Genomic DNA, 22,711 nt, shown 5'->3' with positions numbered 1-22,711 from the left:
TACCCAACACCCAAAGTTAAAGGAGAAAAGGTTTCTTTGACTCAGGATTTGTAGGTTTCAGTCCATAATTAGCTGGCTCCAAGGCAAGGTGGCTTGGCAGAAGGGCATCACAAAGAACAGTTCACAGCACCCACAAGGTAGCAAATAACAATGGAGAGACAAGACTCCTTCTGTTCCTAATATTGTATGCAGGCTGCCCGCCATGGGGCAGGTCTAGCGGTCATGCCCTTAATCCTAGCCAGAACTAAGCCAAACCAATCAGTGAAGTGATTTACTTGTCATACACCCTCAATCCCAGCACCACACACTCTAGATTCAGGCATCTCTGGAAAGGCTGTATAACTGTTTGAGGCTTTGAGGGGAGATCTAGACACACACTATAACATACATGATTAGGTCCTGTCAGGGAGACATACAGAAATAGAAAAAGTGCTCACTACAAAAAGGCTGGTTTCCAGTGCTAATGACCTGGGCGGTACATCCACAAGTAGTTAGCTAAATAACTTGGGAATCACACATTATTCTGCAGCCATTTCTAAGTAATATCTTATAGTATGATTTTAAGTATTTTCATTTTTTAAGCTTTGTAATTTAAGACTTATTAGTTATTTCCAATGTATAGATGTTTGTATGAGTAACATGCTATTTCTACTCAATCTCATTTTGATTCAGAAAAATCATATAAAATAGATCATGGAATCTTTGGGTTGAATAGAACTATCTAACAAATGCTTAAGTTCCATTTATTCAGTTTCCTATTAAGTTGGATGTCCAACCTAAATTTGAAGAAAAAGGCCTCACAATCTCAGAAGGCAATTTATTCTTCCTTTGGACAGCTCTATAAATTACTTGTTTTACCCTATCTTCATCAAATGTTTGACTAACGTTTATTTAACACAGCTGTAGTAGAAAAAGTAATTCCTCTTTAACCCACCAGTCTTTCAACTGATTGAGAAAAAGCGTCATATTCCACAAATCTTCTCCAAGCCAAATTACTAGTCTCTTCAAGTTCTCTTTGGGATCAGGACTTCGGTTATGGCTAAATTAATTCAGTGAATGTTTAGTTCTCTATTCTAGATGCTAAATCCCTAAAGAAATTAGGGTTCTTGTTATTTCTACTATGAACATTCAATATTATATCCATTTAGGAATTAAAGAAATCTAGAGAACCCAAATTGAGCTATCCAGTATTATAAAATTCATGTACAGTATATGTTCAGAGAATCCTTTTGATTATAACCTTTAACAATGTCCATATAGGCTGCTCTTTGAAATTGACTGCCAATGTATATATAATAAGAATCTTTTAGAATAATCTGATTTTACTCATTAGAGAACTTAATACATGGATACATTTGTGTTAAAGACTATTTTCTACTAAAATAATTTTCTATGTAACTGTATATCCAGTAATGTTACTTCACTTTTCTGCAGCCTATCGGTAAATAAATGTTACCTTAGTCATATCTAAACATAATGACACGCAGTAACAACACTACCTCATATTCATCTACCTGTGATCTAATGTACTGGAACACAATCCCCAGAAGGCAGGCATCTTGTCCATTTAATTCACTGGTGTATTGCCAAGTCTTAGCATGGTACCTGTCATATAGTGCAGAAACTAAGCAAGCACAGTCTTACTGTGTTGGTTTACTTAATGTTTTATATTAACCAAAAGAAAATACTTTGGAAAAATAGTAATGGGATAAAACTTAAGGTGATGACATATTTTGGATTAATTATTTTTGCTGTTGGGCACTTTGAAGACTTAGAATTCAGTGTAGGACAGCCCTGTGTGACAGAAATAAAATAAGTCATGCATGTGGGCTATATGCAACATAAAGATTTCTAGTAGCCACATTCAATGTTGAAAACAGTGAAATTAATTTTAAAAATGTAAGTTTACTTAATATCTACTATTGTTTAAAAATACATTAATGATACACTTCCTGAACATCTTAAGCTTGATCCAACAGATTTTCAGAGCTCGAGTTTCTTCTGATTGTTGGTTAGCATGCTGGACAGTGTAACTTGGAGTTCCTACAGTGCTACCAATCTATTAAAGCTTTGGAATTAAACACCTTTGCAGAAAATTTCAGCAATGAGGAACTTTATCAAGTGGATTTCTACTATTAAAAAGATAATAAATTATGTTAAAGAGAATTAAGAAGCTATGATAAAAATAACTTTTAAAACTTTAAATTCAACTTTCCTTACCCTTGTATAGATTAGATTTGACCTTTTCTGCATCAGAGATTGCATATTGAATCTCAGTTTAGTCATGAACTAAATATATGCTATTTGAACTTCATATAGAAATACGAAATCAATTACATAAATATATCTTTAATATTGGGGGAAAATCTCCAAACAGATTGCCTTTACACAACTGTAATGAAAGGACTCATTAATGGAATCAGTTATTGAAGAAGGAAAAATAATCAAGTGAAAGAATGTAATGTTCTAATTTCATTACTTCATTTTTTTTTGTATTCAGGGTCTTTATTTTTTTAAAGAGAATAAAAAATAGTAAAAAAAAAAAAAAAATCAGAAATGAGAGAGAATTTCACCAAACAAAATGATAGGAATTCAACAATAGTTGGTACAGTGCATATTGTTATCTTCAAATTAGTTAGCTGGCTTACTAGATATCAACATGCAAAAGTGATTAAAAAATTGGCCAAAAAATAAAAACAAATTTAAGTATTAACTGTTCCTATCAATGGCCCAGTAAAAATCAGTACACAATTATCCAGTCTACCCTGTGTATACACATGTACAGATTTTCCCTTCTCTCCTTTCCCTCAGCCCACTTGTTCCTTCCCTTTGAATAGCTTCTTTCCGTTTCATAGTATCTATTGTACCATTCAGATTTTATTTACTATTCCAGCTTCTTACACTAGACAGACAATATGATGTTTACATACGGGTATGATTTATTTCACTTTATGAGTATGGTTTCTAATTGCATCCATTTACCTATAAAAGCCTCAAGTTTTTCTTTCTTTATAGCTGAGTACTATTCCATTGTATAAAATTACATCATTTTTATCCATTCCTCAGTTGATGGACATTTGGGTTGTTTTCAAAACTTAGCTATGACAAATTGTGCTGCTCTAAACATAGGTGTGCATGTATTGTTGTAGTATGATGTTTCCAGTTTTTCTGGAAAATTATCCAGCAGAATTATCCAGCAGAATGTTGTATGGATCTTTAATCCTAGCTTTTTGAGGAATCTCCACACTGATTTCCATTGTGGTTGTAACCACTCTACACTCCCCCCCAACAATGGAGAAGAGTTCCTTTTTCCTCATAGCCCCTCCAGCATTTGTTATTCACTGGCTTCTTGATGATAGACATTCTTTCTAGGGTGAGATGGAATCTCAGTGTTGTTTTAATTTGCATTTCTTGAATGACCACTGATGTTGAACATTTTTTCATGTACTTACTTGAATTTCGTCATTTGAGGCATGTATACTAATTTCATATGATTTCACTTTATATACAAAGGAACAGTTATACTTTTTTTTATGATTTGGATTTTGTGAATGGCAAGATGAACAAGATTAAAAATATGTTCTGGAACTTTAAATTCTAATAATGACAATTATTCTGACATGTTAATCCAGCATCCATATTCTGATATGTTAATCTAGCTGCCTGATCATAAGAGGAATGATTAGTTTGTCCTTGAGAGATTTTCCTACTTTTACTTCACAATGTTGTACATATTTTGTTAATCATAAGAATCAGAGGGATCTAACATAGGAAATGTGATTTGTTTCCTTTCCAAGAGGAAGCTGGCCTCTATTCCTTGCCATTCACTTACCCCTATTGGATTAGGACCTAGACTGGGGTGAGGTTTGCCAAGTCGTCACTGATTGATGCTGACAGAGTTACCTCTTATGATTATTCTATTCAAGGTATGGCAGCCTTACCTTATACTAAATTGGTGGTACCAAGTCTCATTATGAAATCTGAAACTATGTCTGAGGTTTGTTTCATGCACTTCTGAAAACTGAGTGAAATGAAGGAAGCTGGTGAGCATCGCAGTGCTACCGTGGAGAGCGGCTCAGGCTGGTACACTACTGCCTCCAGCTGTCAGTCTGAGGAAAGGAAGTTCACAGAAGACCTTACTCAGCCTTGTAGGTTACAGGTACCAGGCCTTCTTCCCCTAAAGAACAATTCTGCATAGACAGCTCGAGAACAAATGGTGATGTGCTCTGAATTTCTCAGATCCCATTCTCTCCCCTTCAACTAGATCTGTGAGAAAAACCTAGCAAGCACCTTAAGCATGGATCTTAGTCTACTCCAAGAAAATTATTTTTTTAAAGGTAATTCATAGGACATCTGTTCTTTTAAAATTCTACTTCACATTATTCTGTTCACTTGTACTTTTTTTTTTTAAACACGGTCTCACCATGTAGTGGAGTCTAGCCTTGAACTTAAGTATGAAGCCCAGGCTGGCCTCAAAGTCATGGTAATTCTCCTGCCTCAGCCTCTTACATTTTTATTTTCTTCCCCTATTCACTAAAAGGCCTTTATTCATGTCTCTAAGGAAAACCAAGAGAAAAAAAATCTATATAAATTAAAAATCTTTTAGTAGCATCATTTAAATAAAAATATTAACCCTGGCATAAGATTTAAAGTAATATAGTAGAAATACAACAATTCAATAAATTTAGAGAAATCTTCACTAGCTCTAAGTAATCTAACATATGGAGGGACTGCACAACAGCTGACATAAATATAAATTACTCACTTCTACAATAAGCACATTTGGGTTCATGACTTGGGTGCTGGTTGTAGCATGCCCTCTGCTCAGACAGCAGTTGGATTTTGGTTGGTTTTGGCTGGGTTAAAGAATATCAACCGTCATATTAAAGGTGAGAATTTTGATCAGCGAAATAAGTCAGGCAAAGAAGACCTTTCTTTGAAGCTGTTCCCTTTTAATGAGGCAAACAGTAAGAGGAATAGGTCAGTGTCACTTTACTTGTTTTCTTGCACATAAAATGCCGGGTTTGGTTTCTATGAAACCCTAAGCTGCACTGAGATCTCTGAAACATTGCTTTCTGTAAACAGCTCATTCTTAATGCTGCCCTGGCTGAGCGTCTGCTTCCTAAGACTCTGTGGACATACAAACTGGATCGGACCACACAATTCTCTCTTTCCGTTTGCTGCTATAGATTCCTGCCGCAGGCTTCTCACACCAGCAGGGACTGTTAACTCAAAAGACTTGCTTCCACTGTCTTTCTGGGGCTTTGGAGTATCTCCTGTCTCTATGGTAACACGAAATACAAAGCACTAGAAATGTACCATGCAGTGGGCAGAAAAGGAAGAAATCAGTGCATTACTCTTAGCAAGCTAGAGAAGGTGCTGATAGCAGGAAAACAGACAAGGAAGGAAGATAGGGTAACTGTTCTTGCTCCCTTCCTCGTCATCCTCTTAAAAGAGCTGCAAGACCATCAGTACTGAAGCAGCCCTGAGGATATGGAACTTTATAATCAATATGGCACTTGAAATTTTAAGAATATATTGGAGACTCATTAACCATACATGTCTAGCAATTCACAGTTCATTAAACTACTGAAGTGCGTAAAAGTTCTCTGTTTCATGAGATATAAAGTGTAAAAAATTATAAACATTCCAAGTATGGCTTATGAAAAGATAGAGGAAAATAGCACATAGGAAAATGCTTTCTTTTCAGCTTTTCTTATTTGTTCAGTGGGGCATCATATTCAATACATTCAGCATTTCGGATTAACCACAGGGTTATGTCTCATAATTGCTGGTATATTCCAATCTGTTTTGTGGTCATAAGCAGCGTTCTTAACTCAGCTGTCAAGAAAACACAGTAAATGAGGGACAGTAATGCTATCAATTTGAAAATATTCAATAGATCCATACATCATAAAAGATCTATTATTCATGCAGACATCTAATAAAAATATACACTATCATAAGTATCCTCTTGACATTTCAAAAACACTTCATGCATCTATGAAAGACTGCTGAGTGTCCATCCTGGGAGCAGGCTACCAGCACAAGAATGTGTATTAAGGATCTGTGGAGGCTGCTTGGTACCAGCCCCGGGGCAGGGGCTGCTGACAGATTGCAAGCCTGAGCACTCACGAAGTTACACGGTTGCCTCTGACCTGTGCTTTGTGACACAGTTACCAACAAACTAGCTGAACTTAAGGAAAGCTAATAAAATACTCATTCATGGAACTCTACCATTAGGATCTGAGACTTTTTTCTTTTTTTTAAACCCCATAAACTGAGATGCATCTATAAGCTACAGCCACTAGAGGTCAGACTGTTACACCTGTCACCAGTCACTGAAATTTCAGTGGGCAACCTAGTAACCTGGATAATTTTCAGTGATTTAAAAAAGATGAAACACACTACATTATCTTAAAACTATCATTTATAATATTATATTAGCTATTTCTATTTTGAAAAGTTTTAGTTTTTTAAATTAGACTACCTTCCTATACTGGATCTCATTTTATTTGCAGAGGGAGGAAGCCATTGTGATGAATAGAATCTACATGTCTTTGCAATTGATGGCATCTCATGTTAGGCAAAGCTGCTGAAGGAAACACACAAGCAGTGAGGCAGTTTTAATGAGTCCATTAGGTAAGCATGACCCTTGGGGACTTCCAATCTGAATCATCTCCTTTTCTCTAACATCTATGTCTATTTTCTCAGGGAACCTACAAACGTTATCGTCTTGCACATTGATAGCCCTATTCCCCAGTGCAGAGATTAATTACAATGGAGGAAGTCACTGCATCTTGTCCAATGTGACACACCAAACATACATTAAAAATAATTTTGAATTATGACTATCTACAAATATGTTAACAAAATACAGTTCTGACAAAAATATTTACTTTCTCACTGTCTAATTAATATAATTGTTTGCAATTACTGTCCATTTTGGGCTATGTGTTATGAAAGACAACTAATAAAAGTGACACTAATGCATTTGCACACTTAGGTGCCAGGTCTACACAAGGCACTTTACAGGAATCTTCCTACAGCCCACTGAAGTCTAAGCTTTACTTTCTCCAGCTCAGAGTAGGCACGGAGGGTCAGAGGGACTAAGAAACTTGCCCCACGCATGAAGCAAGTTTAGGGCAGAGCTGTCTCAAATCCAAGACTTCTGATTTAGCTCCTGGCTCTGAACTAGCACTCTTATTTAACATTTTAAAACATTAAAGGCTGAAAGAGACACAAGCAATATTGATATATTAGTATGAGGAACCAAAAGGAAACTGAAGCACTTCATTCTCACTGATAGCATTTCTGACAAATATCTTAAAAATGGACTGAGCTCTTCAGTCAGGTAGAGAAAGAAATATTTATTTGGAGGGTTTTGCTTGTATGATACGAAGTACCATCTACACTCAAACTTGCTATATACCTAGTTATTCACAAAACCAGTGAATCTATAGCCCGTATTCAAGAGGACTTTAGAAAATACTTAAAGCTAGTTACTTTCGACATCACTGCATATAAAACTTTACATTTAACAAACAGTATGCAACTGGCAAACTGGTTCCAAGTTGAGAATCCAGAGATACAAAATTACTTTCTAATTTGTCAAAAATAAAATGAGCTAACCACGAAAGCCTCAATTTATTTTAAATGTTGAAAGTTTTAGCATCTCGTTTCCCCTCAGCAATAATTGATGCTAGAGGGAATCTGATGGCTTTAAGAAATAGTGCAATTTCTTAAATTGTTTTAGCTCTATATATGCAGTGAACTCTGCAGTAATACTAACCACTTTCTATGCTCAAGCCCTAATCTTGTCTCCAATGACTTGCAGTCTCCCAAATCACTTCATAAACCACCCGATAATCATCACAGAGCCTCCCACTCACCCCCCATTTGTACTTCTGTGTTTCATAGCCTGGTCTGCCTGATGTGAAGGTTCATGTCCCTATTGTGTCCTCAGTTCTAATACTGAGACCATAAAGTACGTAGAGCACACTGTCTGTGTTCTTATTGTCATGTGTCGTTAGAAGTAGTAATTTACATGTGGATAGATATACCATGTTTCACCGTAAGAGTCCATCAGAGGAGATGGACTATGTCTCACATTTCTTTGGTATACTGTGGAATATGACACGGGTAATATGCTTTCGTTTAGTTAGAAAATCCTGGGTATGTACAAAGTACTATGTTGTGGTAGGTGTCAGGGATAGAGCAGAGGATGAAGAGCCGCAGGCCTGCAAGCCTGCGATCTAACCGCATCTATACATATCTACAAAGGTATCTGCTTACAATCTAATCAGATCTGTATGTGTTTGTCTGCAAAACTGCTTGCTTTTGACTGCCCTATATAACAAGGAGAAACAAGAACTGCTCAAAATGTTTTGAATTATCATAAGGTATGCACGTCTAAAAAAAGTTATCACAGTAAGACACACTGCCAGCCATCACCCTCAAAACACTCATCATTCTGAAAACATGAGTCCCATTGTTTTTGCCACCTTGAAGCCCTTCTGGGAGTCCTCTTTTGTTGAACATATTTAGTTGTGTTGCCATGACTACCTCAATATGCCCCAAATTAATTCACGACACTTACCTTTCACAGTTATTTTCACTTTGGTGAAAAACCCGAAGTTGAATGGAGCCAGATCTGATAAATATGGTGGACAAGGACACTGTGACATTTTCATGAGCCACTTTTCTTAGTTTTTTTGTTTTTAATCATTTACTTATTTATTTGGTACAGGGTCTCACTACATAGCTCGAATTCATAGTGATCCTCCTGTATCAGCCTCCCCAGTGCTAAGATTACAGATGTGCACCACCATGCCGGGTTTTGGAGTTCAGCACAGCACACCGAGGGTTCTAGGTCTGGCATGGCACATGGTACTGGGGACTGAGCTTGAGACCTTGCACTTCACAGCAGGTGCTTCTGTCACAGAACTATCTCCCCAGTCCCATGAGCTGCTTTTCTATTGGATGATATTTGGCTGACACCAAATTTTTTGTCACACCTTGCAAAGACACAAAGGAGACTTTTAAAACTGCTTTTAGAAATGCTTCAGAAAGAGGCAAGAAGAATGGGATAACTGTCCAAAATGATAGGGAATATTCTGATGGAGATTAACAGTAACACATCTTTTACTGTAATACATTATTTCTTATTCGGATATTTCCTTTTTTAACACTCCCTGTACAACATTAATTTTTTAAAAAATGCATTCTTTCATAGGGTTTCAGTAATGCCTTTTGGCAAAATCAGGATCCTTGTCTCAAGTGCTGTGGGTGTGTTTGATTTCAAAAGAAAAGTCACAGGATGGGTAAGGAGGTCATTGATGCCACTAATGAAGACACCCAAAACAATGTGAAGGTAATAGAGATTGCTATGGTTTGTATCTAGATGTCCTCCCAAAGCCCCACATGGTCACAGGCATGGCTTTCTGGAAGTGACTAAAATTAAGTGTGGCACTAGGATTAAAGGTGCTCCACTCTGGTATGAGTGCTGACTAACACAGTTTCCCTGGACTTCTACGTGACTGGTATTCCAGTGGTCCACTTTCTTCATAGTTGGAAACCACATCAGAAGCTTTTGGCACAGGAAATCATTTCTGGCACAGATAACACTTGTAGGGAAGCCTCCTTAATCCCATCCCTCTGCCATTCATTCCTACAAAGCCCTACTCTTTTCTTTCCTACCAGAAACATGATGTGTTTGTATAAGTACATATTTAATGTCTGTCTTCTTCACTACACTCTACAAAAGAAGGTAGAATGGTCTTAGTTCAAGGGTGAAGATAATCCTGCCATTTACGTTGGCTATCTGGCTACCAGACATGATAATGAGTTTTGATAACTCCAGTTCTTTCTTACAGACTCTACAATTGTTAGTATCTCTACTGCATTGAAGAAAAAAAAAAATCAGGGCCAAGAGACTAGCTATTCTCTATGAGTCTGTGACAATGTTCCCGATTTGTTGCTGTGAATCATTTTTGGTCCTCTGGAAAGGGCTCTGATGGTCTCTTCTGGCAAAGTGAAAGCTCTTTTATGGGAGGCAAGATTAGCTGTATCCCTTCCCTGCTGTCTTTCCAGATTTGGTTTTAACTGAGCTTACTGCCACAGAACCACCATTTTGTTAGCAAGCAGTACACTTATTGATTTATTTGTTCTTTGGATTTACATGAAAGAGACTCAAAAACAATTTCACCTGGTTAGCTGCAAACTGTACATCGGTAACAACTCAGAAGAGGGGTCCTATTGTTGTAGGCAGCTGAGTGAGACAGAAATATTATAGGCAGTCAGACAGGGCTGGACCCTCGATGGAGCCAGTGCAGAAGACCAGACGCTTTGCAACTGTGGGAGATACAGGCACCTCCAGGGGAGAGCCAGACCTCAAGGCAAAAGATAAAAAAATGTACTCACATACCTCCCTGAGGACAAACATTGGAGTTTGATATTCTAAATATGTATCTATCACTTTGAGAAAAGCAGGAAGAGCCACTAACTCAACCCTCTATTGGAAAAGCTCCTGTTCTATATTCATGTCTGCTTGCTACATGACTTGCTTCCCCATTTGATCTCAGTTTTACCTGAGCAACTGTGCTTGTAATCCTCTTGGTTGTCCAAGTTTTGTCCTGCCCCATGTGCACCTTGCAATTCCCCATGTTTTTCACCATGGACCTACCTTGCATCATGGATCTGCTCTATAAAAGGCAGGTTCTTTGGCAAACCACTTGGGTCCCCTTCTGTTTCTCAGACAGAAGCTTTCTTTCCCACCAATAAATATATTCTGCTCTTAATCTCTATTGTTCCTAAAATTCATTCTTCAATTTTAGAGAAAACAAACTGATACCAGATATCTAGCAGGTTGGGAGTTTCTTTCCCCTATATCAGTAAGGTGGGTGGATATCCAAATTCTGAATAACAGTGGGTGAGAACAGGAGCTATAATACTTATGAAACATAGCTCTTCATTGTTTAAAATAATCTGACAGCTTCCTCTTAAATCATGGTAACAACAATACCCTTAAAATCAAATTTGAGGCTTCCAGGGATCTAGTTTCCAAGGTAAGAAAAAGCTTACAAAAAGCCTTTTATGGAGGAGAAAAGTTAGGGCAGTAAGAAGATTTTCCTTTCTTACAGTCAGAGAGACATTTTACATTTGCCTAAAATGCTGGTGCCTTTGCAACAACTTCCTTCCACTGTCACCTGCAAGTACCTTGAAAGACACACATCTATGACTTGTTTTTTGATTATAACTAACATACTTTGTTCATGAATGGGAATGAAAAAAGAAACTAAAAGGCATCACTAAAAGTTTTGATTTAATTAAGTTGAAGTGCTATTGTTCTTATTCTTTTACTTTTTTAAGTGTTTCCCTAGTATTGCTGGCTGTCAAATACAGGTGTCATAAACACACAGGTATATGCACCTGGTGGCCCACACAGTATCCTCTGAATCCTCCCAAGAGGTACTATTCATCCCTATTTACCTACAAGGAAATTGAGTCCATAAGATAGATTACTCTAGTGGCAGGACCAGAATGAAAATTCAAAGTCTCAGTTTCAAGTGGTATAGTACTGTCATTGTCTCCTGGAAGACAGAAAAGTTTTGTTAAAAGGGGGTGGTAGATATTATGTATGCAAGTGGTTGGTTTGTATGAAGAGATGATAAGCAGAAGTGTAAAAGGGATACTGCTATTGATTGCATGGAGAAAAGACAATGCACTAGCGTGGCTGGAGATCCAGAAGTCATAATTTTAGAGAGTTTATAGTAACAATTTGAATAAGAAAAAAAAGAAAAAGTTATGCTGATCATAATCTTGCTTTTTTGTGAAACCTATTTGAGGGCCGATATACCATTTAAAATTTTTGTGGTTCTGTTTTATTTGATTTCAATCTGATATAAACTGAAACCAACATTGAAATTTAACATTTCAGTGGTTAAGAGTTGAAAATCTTCACACTAAATGTACCACTGTCTGTAGCTTTATTTAGGCTCAGCTTCATCAGTCACGAAGTGAGTACTTTGTGATCTCTAAGATTCTTTTCCATTTTCAAGATCTTTGATTCTATAAGGAAAATGACAGTAAAAATGTGATAAATATTTGCTACTAGAATACCCCATAGAAGAAAGCTAAGACTTGGAAAGTGTGAAGCTCAGTCATTCATCTTTTCTTTTGAAACAAAGGAAATAAGCAGAACCTAGTTTTAGAGAATTATTGTTACAGGGCAGTTCTAAATTATAAATATGCCAGTTACTACAGGACTTATTTACTAGCTCTGAGATGTCATATATACCTTTTATCTTATGTTGTAAGAATAACATCATAAAGGCTATCTATTCACATCAATGTTCCACTTGAAAAAAGGAAAACATTCAGCTCACAGGCAGTTGTCAGGCAAGAGTGCTTGTGGGTTCTGAAAAAATGAATAGGAAAGCACTTTGGGCTCTTCAGAAAACACATACTGCTATCTACTAAATTCAAGGTTTTTTCCTATTGATATAAGGTGTAAAATGCATTCGTGACAAAACAAGACATATATATTTTTCAACATGCTTATGATAAATAATGCTTAACTTTGTCACACCAAATGTAATATCTGAGGTATTTTGGACTAGAAATATAGAAGGTTTTACAAAAAATAAGGAACTTGCCTGGCTTATGTCAGGGAGTTATCAGTTATCAGTGTACACCCAAGGTAAGCATATTCGAAAGACCCTATCATCACACATCCTCAGGCAAAACCATGTGCACCAAAGCGTTACAGAAACAGCCTTCTGAAGTACAGCAGAGCACAGGAACGACAATGAAAAACACTGCAAAGACCAGAACCTTTCAGGATCTTTGACAGTGACGGTATAGAAGATAGTAGCAACTTCAGAGCAAGGGAGGTGCTGGGGGTACATGTAAAAGCACCATCCATTTCTCTCTGTTCTTAGTTGAGCTTCTCCATAAAGACTAAGTCTAGACCAAGAGGCAATATTAAAAACAAAAGGTTAGAGATCATCATGGGACATTAATTATGCAAAAGAAAGCAAACTGAATTTAATCAGAAGCAGCAAACTTGGTGCAGGAAGAATTTTCTCTTTTTGACAGAAGCAGTTAGGAAAACATTTATGGTAATACTGCAGCATCTGCTGATTACAGTCAAAGCTGCAGGACACCAGCGTTAAATCACTGAGCCATCCTGACAGCTCCTGGGTACTCCAGTCACATCGAACAGCAATTTACAGTGAAATTCATCCAAGTCTAAAAATCAGCCAACATGTTCAAAGCAGAAGAAATACTCATTTGGACTTCTTTTAAATTAAAAATGTATAAAAGGGAATTGAAAGTAATGAAAGTTTTGATCCAATACATGTACGTATATAGTATGCATTCATATATGTATGGATGTATATATCTGTCATAAAGAAAACTATATGACTCTTTATATCTATTACTGTCCTTTGTAATCAGCAAGGTTTTGCAATTTATTGGAGGGAAGAATTTTATGGGGTCAAAATATAAGACTACAATTTTAAACCTTTTGATAACAAGTCAGGACAAAACGTGACAACCCAGTTAATGTTTTAAAGTAGCAGGCTAAAAGATCTGTAGTTAGAATACTTTTTATGCAAGGGAAGTTGGTGGTTAAGCAAATGCAGATAAAGTACAAAGTTCAGACAAAGAACAAAGTACAAATTTTAGGATGGTTCTTCTGTGAACTGCCTTCAGGACAGCAGGCAGGACAGCCACAGGCTCTCGTTCCCCATCAGGTCATTGCTGATAATTAAAATAATGGGACACGACAGATATTAATAACTAAAATTTCCTTACTTAGATGTTTCAAAGGGCTTTCTAGTGGTCAAAAACACACTGGTGTTTAAATCTCCGAATGACACAAGAACCCAGAGAACAAAAGACTGTATTGATGCCTTCCAGGATTAACATTCACAAAAGTAAATGCCTCATATTTTATAAAAAAAATAACACCAAAGATTTTTTTCCTCCAGTTGCTTTGGGAATCCAACTAAATATTATTCATAACATAAGAGATTCAAAGGAGGAGGAAACAAAAAACTTGAAATGACTATTTTTGAAGGAAGCCATTGAAACTAGTCACAAGGGATGGCTCTATTGTTGTCTTTTCTCAGCTAGATAAATGGTTTCAAAATATGTTTGCTACAGTTAATCACTAATACAATATTCATCTGCAATTTTGAAATCTGAACTTTTCTATTCAATTCTTTTCCTAAGCACATTAAAAATGTCTCCAGACTTCTATTTATAGGTATAACCTATTGATGGTAAACATGCACCTGGGTAATCAAAGCCACTAAAAAAAAATAGCTGAAAAGGTCATGAATTGGATCAATAGTAAATTTCAACCTAACAAATAAGTCCATACATAATTTAATAATAAATCAATGAATGTTTATTGAGCACCTTATATATGTATAAGCAAGAGAGCTAGGAAACATTGAGAAATTGAAGATGCTGCCATTGGTCTGAAAACAACCACAGACATTAGATGAGCTTATTTTGGATCATTTTTATTGTTACTAATGTGCCAAATGAGTTGTGTACATGGTAAGAAGAACACAATTTCAACCACTGAGGTCTACTGAATGATACTTTATGTAAAGACAGACTTTATAAGGGCAGGGTCTTATCTGAGTGCTGCAGTAACAACAGAACCTAGATATATAAGTGATAATTGTGCGGAAATCTATTATAAAGGCTAAAATGGCACCACTTACTAAATGAATGTGATTCAGGTCAAGTGCTACGTCATGCAGTCAAACCCAAGACAGCAGTGAAGAACACCTGTACTGTGTATTGCTTGTCTGACATTTTTAAGTATCAAACTGTGTTGGGCATTTCATACAGATAGTTTTTTATCAAAAAAGCATTCACCTACAAGACATGACAAAAATATAATGAAAAAAATTCTTACAGAAAAAGAAGCATTGCCATGAGTCCTTCACACACTCCACCTTATCTTGTCATTTTTGCTACTTTTTAAAGCAGTTTGGAAGTCCTCTACTGTAAGTGTGTTTAGTTACACCGTCAGGGTTACTGGATGGATCTGGAAAGCTTAACTTTCATGGTCATTTTGATTTAGGGAAAAGTCAGAGGAAGTTGTATTTCTGTGCATAGGTGAATGAGGACCCACCTTAAAATTTTCAAAAGCTTACTTTCCCAATAGATGGTGGCTGGCAGCAGCACTCACTAACGTTTTGGTTATAGCTCATAAAGCCATCCATGAAAGAGAAATGGTAATGTGTCTGTTACGACAATGCAATATTTAACAGCTACCATGTCTTGATCACTGCTTGTTTGAGTAGGGCTGTATGTTTGTTATGTAACAGTCAACCCATTTACTCCAAGGGAGAGCAGCAATTAGGGAGAGACAAATATGAGCCTGTTACAGAAAATTAAAGATTAGCACAGCTTAGTAATTTCTTTAGTTTGTTCCAGGAAAGTCTCTTGAAAGGCCATGAGGTCTCAGGGAAGTTTAAATGCAGCCTGAGGAGACAGGCATTGTAGTCAGAGAGAAACGTTTGAGCCCCAAATGTTGTGCTGGGAGTGGGGCTGACGCCTACAGTCTGTGCCCTGTCCTCTTCCTCACCCACACGAGAGGAAGGAAGCAATGAGCTGGGTAAATGGAAGTGCAGGTGGCATGGTGTAAACAGATGAAGGAACTAAAATGGATTGCACTAAAATAAAAAAACAGAGTAGTCATCAGCAAACAGATGGCTCTTAATAGAAAATAAAATTTGATTAGACAGTTTGCGGGAGTATGTATCTGCAGGAGAATCAAGTGAGAAATTCTTAGGCAAATCACGATGGAAAACTTCCCTCTTTGCGGAAGAAAGCAGCACTCTGTGGAAGGAACAAGAAAACTGCTATTCTGTAAATATGGGGGAAGATGTAATGTAATGGAAGTTAGCTTCTACATAGATTTTGATGGCAGATCTTGGGGAACAAATTGGTTTTAAGGTAGGCAAGACTAAGAAAAAAAGGGTAGAAAGAGTATAGATGGAATGCATACAAAGTGTTTGATGCAAGCTAATCTGAAAATGTGTACAAGCTAATTTGAAAATCAGGACATTTTTGATATCAAAGTTATCAGTCTGACCAAAATATGTCAAATACAGAAATCTAGATGAAAAGAAATGAAGTAACATTTAATGCGGACAATTTTCTCTATCCAGGAAGAAACTAAGACCCAGGGAGCTTGACTCAGGGTAGAGAACGGATAACATGGCGCTACTCCAGCTCCTACCTCTGCGGCCAGGCCCACAGAGGTTTAAACTCCCACTCTGCTACTTTTTACCCCACTAGAAGTCCCTAACTCAGTTCAAGGCTTTTTTTCTCTGTGGATTCTGTATACCATATATGTATTTATTTATTTATTTTTCTCGGGGGGAACAGGCAAGAATTCCCAAATTGATGGCAGAAAGTCAGGGATATTAAAAGGAAACAACTTATAAAGTCAGTGAAAGAACTGTGCCTCTATTCAGCTGTCTCGCTCCTGTCACTAGATATTACACCTGAATGTTGGTATAATTTGCTTTGGACTGCATTTCTACACAAAAGAGAAATTTTATTTACTTAATATAATGAAAACACTGCACATGTGGAACAGTGTTGTTTTCTGTGATTTTTCATTACAACTACACAGTGTTTCAGCTACATTGTGGGTTAAATAGACTCTTGAGGGCTAGCCTGGGAACCTAAACACCATTTATAACATTTATAACATTGTTTCTAAGGGAAATTGCTTTGTGAATTCCAAAACAACTGATTTAAAAATTAACTTTGGGAATACAACTGGTTTCACAGTAGATGATTATCTCTCAGATATTTCAAGTAATTGGTTGCTTAATTCATGCACTGAAGGGCCAGTAATGGACTGCCTACTATGCATGGACCAACCATTTGTGCTGGAACAGAGGTTCCAAAGATGCATATGATCTGAGACCCTCAGGCACTCACTTCTGGCAGAGAAACATATCATTAAATCAAGTCAATTATAATTAAGTGCTAACCCAGACATATGGAGCACTGAGCTGAAGGAGCGAACAGGACAGAGGAACTAAGCCCCCGAGGGACTTACCACTACGGGAGTAAGACTTGTGTTGGGTCTCTACACATATGCACTCAAGTGGTATGTCAAAGGACAGAAGAGCATGCCAAGTGAATAAAGGGTACTTACAGAGCACTAAGATGTGAAAGAGTCTGTGGTTTTGAGGAATAATGGCAGGAACACAGGAGGAGGAAGGAAGGCTGTCAACTGTCACTTGATTTGTTTAAATCATAAAAACATGACTGCTAGAAAAAGATTAATAAGTACAACTGGTATATAACCAAAGTTGGTTCATATTGGGTCTTTTCAATTACCTTCTGAGACTTTCCTAATGAAAAACGACCATTAGTTTGAGAAAATTATATAGACTTCATCCTGCATGAAAGATTAAAATGTCAACTTATTTCACTGATATTGTTCTTTTACTCTCCTGTCATATTGTTAGTCTTACTAGTCTGTTGCTGAACTGTGAGATCAAATCAAAGATTTTGAAGAGCTTGCATAATCTATTATTTTAGGAAATAGACACTAATTTTAAAGGATAAATCATTAAAGTAAAAATGGGCAGATGTCAATCATTTCTGTATGCTTGCTTCTGTTAAACTCATGTGTTTTATATTAGCATAATTATAATTTTTTGACCATAAAAAACTGTCTTGTTATGTGATTCAGGAAATTTCAGGATGATGGTTAATTTGATAATTCAGTGAAAGTGTAAATCAATTTTAGTTAAGCATGTAGAACAACTACCACCCCTATAGTGCCAACACTCAGAGGCTAAAGCAGGAAGATGGCCACAAGTTCAAGGCCAATCTGGACTATACACTGAGTTTAGGGTCAGGCTGAACTACATGGAAGGGTCTGACTCAAACGAAAACAAATAAAAAAAGCAACCAACCAAACAAACAAACAAAAAACAAGTATGTAGAAAAAAAATGTAGAATTATAAGAAAAAGGAAAGAAACCAAGCTAAAGAAAGAGACTATTTTTATAATGCTAAACTATATGTAACAGTGCTATATGTAACATAAGGTCACTAAATACTCCAATATGAATTTGATTACTATTACATAAAAAGGATAAATGTGAAACACTTACATATTACAGGCTTTGAAATTAACAGCAATAATCTACTTCTATAGTATTTAAAAATAATTATTTAGTGGATCTAATTAAGATACAGTAAGTCCCTAACTTATCATTGAGTTCAGTTCTGGGAAAATCTGACACAAATATACAATGTAAAGCAGAAAAAAAAAAAAAAAAACCAAAACACACGGTCTGTTCTTATCTATGATGGTCTCCAAGACACATGTTCATAAGACAGGGGATTAGTGTGAAATGAAATAGGAGGCTACTGAAAATTCAACACTATTATGTATGACTCTCCCCATCTACTGGATAATGGAGATTTTACTGCAGTAATTGAAAATCTCATTTCAGGTCAAGATTTATTCTAAAATGTGTATGATGATAGCAGAGAGGCCCAGTCACTTTGGGACGCGGAAGAGTAGAACCCCACAGCAGAAGAGGCCCGGTTTTGGATCCGGCAGAATGGAACTTCTGGAGGCTCGGTTTGGTACCCTGTGGTGGAAGTCCCTGCAGAGCAGCTAGGTGCTAGACCCAGCGAGATAAACCAGGAACAGAATATCTAGTCAGCGGGGCACAGCAGGTTCACTTCCATGGGCTAGAGCAGGAAGAAGCTGCGTACAGCAGCCAGACCCAAGCCAGGCCCAAGTGGTCAGGTTCAAGTTTAGTAGATCTTGACCCAGTGAGCTGAGGCATACTGCTAGGTCCAGTGGGGCACAGACCTTCGCCCAGATCTATGGGAGCATCCTCTGGAGACCTCTAGAGGTGGCAACAGGTACCTGGAGTGAACTAGTCTGCCTGGAAGACTCCAGACACCTCAAGAGGAGATGACCAGACAGAACTCAGGGGAACAAATTTATATACAAATTCCCAGTCTAATATCTGCTTAGATATACAGCCATAATATTTGCTTTTATGGTCTCAAATACAAAACCATACAAAAACCATACAAAACTACAAAAGTTTGTCAATTGCTAAGTTTCACTACCCATTATTAGGGTTGCTAACTGAATTATTGTAAATAAAAAAAACATATCTGCCTTAACTACGTGTCCTCACTTGGGTAATAACACAGGGAGGCACTTGGGTAATAACCTCACCAAAGCCCTACGCTGAAGGACAGAGGACAGTGCCAAACAGAAACCAACATCTCACTTTCAATCAAGAGGGCAAAATCTTGGAACACACACAAAACAGGAATCTCTGACACAGAAGAGATACCTAAAGAAAAGACTCTCAGCAGGGAGGCTCTGGTCAGAGTCATACAGCTATTACCAAACGTTCACTAAAAAGCACCTCAGAAATCAAAATACAGAGTTCTCTCTGAAACAGAAAATGACAAAGAGAAGGAGCAAAATGCATTCTCAGGCCCCAAGTCCACCCAGAACAAACACAGGACACACTAGCATAGAAGCCGATTTCTCCTCACAAACCATCAAGTCAAGAAGAGTATGGAATGAAGCACTTCAATATGTGAAAAAAAAAAAAAAAATTCCAACCCAGACTGATATACCCTGCAAAACTCTCTTTCAAGTTTAATGGAGAAGTGAAATACTTCCATGACAAAAAACAACTAAAGAATTTCATGACGACTAAGTCAACCCTACACAGAACCTAAAATATATTCTAGAAAGGCATCAAAATGACTATAATTCCAAAAACAAGAGGAGAAGGAATCCACCAAATAGGGCAAAGAATTAAACACAAGAGAAAAGTAGGGAACCAACAGCAGGAAAATAACATGGCAAACAAGGTCAATACATGTCAATTATAATCATCAATGTAAATGGACTCAATTCACCAATTAAAATAAATGGACTGGCAGAGTGGATTTAGAAACAAAACCGAACAATATGCTGTATACAAGAAACACATTTAACTCATAGAGAAACTATTAGGTTCAAAGTCAAAGGATGGAAAACAATACTACATGGCCCAGAACCTCAGAAAAAAGCAGGAGTAGCAATCCTGTTTGTAGACAATCTGAGCTTCAAACCAACAATGATCAAATAAAATTAAAAAAGGCTACTATATACTGGTTAGAGGAAAAATACAAGAGGAAGAGATGATAGTCATAAATATGTATGCACCAAATGCAGGAGCACCTGACTATATAAGACAAATTTTAATGGACATGAAAAATCTAATATCCAATACCACAATCATAACCCCCTTATCTCAAAAAGACAAGCAGACAAAAAATTAGCAAAGAGATAGCAGCCCTGAACCAGAACTTGGAACAAATGGACTTAGTGGACATATACAGAGTGCTCCACCCAACAACATCTGAATACACATTCTTTTCAGCTGCACATGGTATATTTTCTAAAATGGACCACATACTAGTCCATAGGTCATGCTTAAGTATATGCAGGAAAGCAGAAATTATCTGACCACAGTGCAATAAAACTGGAAATTAATGACAAAAGAAGCCACAAAAACTCATAAACATATGGGAATTAGATAACATCCTCTTCAGCAACTAATGGGTTACAGGTGAAATTAAACAAGAAACAAACAATATCTACAATTCAAAGAAATTTCAAGCACAACTTACCAGAATTTGTGGGATGCAGTGAATGCAGTTCTTAGAGGGAAATTTAGAGTGTTGAACTCACACATTAGGAAAACAGAATGAGAACAAATACATACTCTAATGCTGTACTGCAAGCTTCTAGAAAAAGAGCAAACAAGCCCAAAACCCAAAGATGGGAGGAAATCATAATGATTAGAGCATAAATTTATTCAACAAAAGAAAATATAAAGAATTAATGAATCAAAAAGCTAGTTCTTTGAAAGATTAAATAAAATCGATAAACCCCTAGCTAACCTCACCAAGAAGAGGAAAGAAAAACTCAAATTCAAGCAATAAGGAATGAAAAGGGTAAAATCACTACAGACCCTATGGAAATTCAGAAGATCATCAATTGCTACTTTGAAAATCTTTAATCTCACAGAATCAAAGACACAGAAGAAACAGACAGATTCCTAGACAGGTACAAATTACTAAAACTCAATCAAGAAGATATTGAAAACTCTGAATAACCCAATATTGACTAATGAAATTGAAAATGTAATTAAAAAATTACGAACAAAGAAAAGCCCAGGTCCAGGTGGATTCACAGCTGAATTCTACAAGAAATTTACAGAAGATTTAATCCCAACACCCCTCAAACTCTTCAATGAAATTGAAAAGGAAGCAGTACTCCGAAAATTATTCGAGGGGTGGTACCATACTGATACCAAAGCCAGAGAAAGATTCAACCAAAAAACAAAACTACAGGCCAATATCCCTCATGAACATAGATGCAAAATCCTCAATAAAATCCTAGCAAATACAGCAAATTATCAAGAAGATTATACAACATGACCAGGTAGGATTCATCCCAGGGATGCAAAGGTCGTTCAACATATGCAAATCTATAAAGGTAATACACTATATCAATAGAGACAAATCCAAAAACCACATGATCATCTCAATTGATGCAGAAAAGGCTTTTGTTTTGTTTTTTGCTAGCTCAGCTTGCCCTGAGGGTGGGGCTGGCATTGCATGTGGTATTGGGGATTGAACTGCGGTCCCCTGCTTCTGCCTAACCAGGTGCTTTAGACTGCTGAGCCATCTCACTGGCCCCAGAAAAGGCTTTTGACAAAGTCCAACACTCATTCATGACCAAAACCCTACAGAATTTAGAATAGATGGCCTCTACATCAAGCTGATAAAAGCTATCTATGATAATCCAAAAGCCAACATAATTCTAAATGGGGAAAAACTGAAATCTTTTACTCTAAGATCTGGTACAAGACAAGGATGTCCTTTCACACCACTCCTATTCAATATAGTTCTGGAATCATTTTCTAGAGCCATTAGACAAGAGAGAGAAATAAAAGGAATAAGAATAGGTAAAGAAGAAGTTAAATTATCATTATTTGAAGATGACATGATACTCTACTTTTAATACCCAAAAAATTTCACCAAGAAGCTCCTAGAATTAATAAACAAATTCAGTAGCATAGCAGGTTACAAAATCAATACCCAAAAACCACAAAGGTAACAAAACACATTGAGAGAGAAATTAAAGAAACAATACCCTTCACAATAGCATCCAAAAAAAGAAATACCCAGGAATTAATCTAAGGAAGTAAAAGATCTTTACAGTAAAAATTACAGTACTCTGAAAAAAAGAGATTGAAGAGGGTTTCAGAAAATGGAAAGATTTCTTGCTGTTGGATAGGAAGAACCAACATAGTGAAAATGGCCATACTCCAAAAATCACTATACAGATTTAATGCAATTCCTATCAAAATACCACCAAACATACCTCACAGATCTAGAGAAAACATTTCTAAAATTTATTTGGAACTAGAAAAGACCAATAATAGCAAAGGCAATCCTGGGCAACAAAGGCAAAGCAGGAGGCATTGCAACTCCTGACTTGAACTTATACTACAAAGCTACTGTGATAAAATCAGCATGGTACTGGCATAAAAAAGGATTCAAGGATAGACCAGGAGCGCTGGCCCTGCAAGTGAGTGAGACGACCCGGG

The 22,711-nt window shown here is 36.9% G+C and overlaps 1 protein-coding gene across 1 annotated transcript in view; it reads right to left on the bottom strand.

Moving 5' to 3' along the window:
* Diaph3 (diaphanous related formin 3) overlaps positions 1 to 22,711 on the bottom strand; it is a 523,261-nt gene that overhangs the window by 14,001 nt on the left and 486,549 nt on the right. The gene's annotated exons all lie outside the window — the stretch shown is intronic.

Source organism: Octodon degus, unplaced genomic scaffold, assembly GCF_000260255.1.
Source record: "Octodon degus isolate 3935 unplaced genomic scaffold, OctDeg1.0 scaffold00150, whole genome shotgun sequence".
NCBI classification, from domain to species: Eukaryota; Metazoa; Chordata; class Mammalia; order Rodentia; family Octodontidae; genus Octodon; species Octodon degus.
Note: the sequence above shows the minus strand (reverse complement) of the source record. Positions and strands in the feature narration are given on the sequence as shown.